Here is a 2,693-nt window from a genome sequence, read left to right as displayed (position 1 = left end):
GTTTGATTTCGCTTCGTAGTTAGGTCCGTCTGGCTTTGTGAGCCACTGCAGGCGCATCTCTTGTGCAGCCAAAGTGAAGGCACAGTAATCTTGGTGTGAGGGACGTCAGGATGTCAGGGCTTCCAACCCAGAAGCTTTCTACGACGAGGGACACTGAGGCCCAGAGAGGGCCGGGGCATCTGGTTTGGGGGGGCGGGGGGCTGAAGGCTCCAAGGGGGTGTGTGTTGGGGGTGCCAGTGGTGGCCCTTCTCTCTGGTGACAGCGTTCACTGTCAGAGAAAAGAGTGCGACACTGCGGGGCGAGGGGTGCTGAGGGGCTCGTGTGCACTCCCAACGCCGACGCCAAGCTCGGACCTCCCAGGAGAGCCGCCCCGTCCAGTGCGGGGACCTCGCCTTTCCAAGCGAGGGGGGACAGCTCGGGCTGGAGATTCTCGGGGCGCAATCTACAGACCCACCCCCACCCCCATTCCCCACCCCCCACTCAGCCCCCTTCCCTCCCGGTCCTACTGGCAGACCTGGCTCCGCTGCGGATCCCACCCCTGGGACAATGGCAAAGGCGGGGCTGGAGTGGACGTGGGAACAGTAGCCACCCCTCCTCCACCCTCCCACCCCCCATTTCCCCCCCTCCCCACCCCCACCCCGCGCCCACCAGCTTCCGGGCTTTCTCAGCCGCCGCCAGGCGCTGGAGCGGAGGGGACCGGAGCCGCGAAGCTCTGCCCACAGCGGCTGTCCTAGGGGCCAGGGGTCCACTCCGACCCACCCCTGTCCCCAGGCGGCCTGGCAAGGGGAGTGGTTGCTTTTTAAAACTTTTTTTTTTAATTGAGGTAAAAGTTACCAAAAGGGAAATGGACAAATCTCATTGTGAACTATGATGAGTTTTTTTGTTTGTTTTTGCAGAAGTCCACACATTTATTCTAGGCCACACAGGTCTGTTACTCATCTCTGCTCTTGCAGCGCCAGAGCCATCTAAAACAAGCGGTCGCGGCAAAGTCCCGGTAAAGCCGAACACCGAATTAGAGCTCCTAACCCGCAAGCTACTGCCTTTTCCCATTTAAAAACGTAACCACCTTGAAGTCATACAGACTTTGCCAGCCCCATTTCATGAAATCTGACAAAAGCTTGCAAGACAATTCCAGGAGACCCAGGTTTCCATGGGACGTGGTTCTAACTTGACATGATAAATAAGCTCAGACAATACTTTGCTCCCGGCTGCCTTAGTCTCTTTTTATTCTTTTGGTAATTTCTTCCCGTTAACTACTTCTGTTTGTAGGTGATGAAGTGTCTAAGGAATCCACATCAAATGTTGGCTCTGCTGTGAGCATGGTCTTTTCCCTTTGCTTCAACTCAGAATTAAGACGTTTGATTCTTGGTTTTGGGGTGTCATTTTTTCTCCCCAGTCTCAGAAGTAGTTTCCACTGCAGACAGTCTGTATGCTGTATAGGTAGTAGTGGCCGACCACCCGTCTCTAGCGTCTCCCAGCACACGACACAGGATGGATTTTAAAATGTATTCAACCAAGAGGCATTCTCTCAAATGAGTTCTAATGCATTTTATTTTTAGACAACTTACAGGACATGTTTGTTCTTAAAAACAATGACTCCGCTCCAAATACATCAAGGTCAAAATAAATGAAGAGCTCACGATACCATCATTCCCATTTGTCGTAGTCCTGGCGTGTGGGTGAAAGGCAGCAGCCAGTTAGGATGACAGGGGATAGATCCAAATTGCCAAATTTGTTAACATTTTCCCACTTCTAAACCATCCTTAAAGAAAACCATACATGGGTCACACCATCCTCACGGCAGCCCAGCAGAGCCACCAGGCCATCTGGATTCATGTCTTCACAATAAAGAACTGGTAGTTTTTGAAGTTGGCCAGGATGTGCTTGATCTATTCTGCAGCCCCTGTCATAAAAGGCTTTATTCTTTCTGGTTTTTGCTCGTCGAGTTTCCCTTTGATTGATTTCATCTCATCTTTGATGTACGTACTTCTTGTAGGCTTCTGGTTTCCTGCAAATGATGGTTCGTGACAACAATATCCACACCAGCGATGACTGTACTTATGTACCGTGGCCCACAGGGCCTGCATCGGAGGCATTTCCACCAATCAGCGAGTCATCAATGTTGCCCTCTGTCCTACTGACCATCTTCCCCTCTACCTCCAGGCACAGCCCGTCTGCCATCTCCCGGGTCTTGTAGATATCGGAGAACATCTCACATGGCTGGTGAGGTTCTGGTAGATGATCATGTTGGATGGTGGCTGGAAGGAGACGGGCGGCGCTGCCTTAGCAGGAGCACGGAGCTCCGAGGAGTGGTGTGTGTGTGTGTGTGTGTGTGTGTGTGTGTAGCAGAGGGAGGGTAGAAAAGCTATGATGAGTTTTTACACATTTATACCCTGTAACCAATTTTCAGAACAAGAGAGAACATGCCCAGCTCTAAGGAGTCCCTTGTACCCCTTCCCAGTCAATCCCTGACCCCAACCCCAGCCCCTAACAAGACTTTAGATTCTGACTTTGAGATCCATCCTTTTGTTTTGTTGTTGTTGTTGTTGTTAATCCTCACCCGAGGATATTTTTCCATTGATTTTTAGGGAGAGTGGAAGAGAGAAAGACAAAGAGAAACATTAATGTGAGAGAAACACATCGATTGGTTGCCTCCTGCACACACGTGACTAGGGCCTGGTCCAGGGAGGAGC

The 2,693-nt window shown here is 51.3% G+C and overlaps 1 pseudogene across 1 annotated transcript; it reads right to left on the bottom strand.

Moving 5' to 3' along the window:
• Window positions 1-1,735: 1,735 nt before the first annotated feature.
• LOC308529528 (translationally-controlled tumor protein-like) lies at window positions 1,736-2,246 on the bottom strand (annotated as a pseudogene). Its single transcript has one exon. The product of its transcript is annotated as a translationally-controlled tumor protein-like (transcript).
• Window positions 2,247-2,693: the final 447 nt, after the last annotated feature.

Source organism: Myotis nattereri (assembly GCF_964212035.1).
Source record: "Myotis nattereri genome assembly, chromosome: 14".
NCBI classification, from domain to species: Eukaryota; Metazoa; Chordata; class Mammalia; order Chiroptera; family Vespertilionidae; genus Myotis; species Myotis nattereri.
This window is presented reverse-complemented; position numbering and strand designations above follow the sequence as displayed.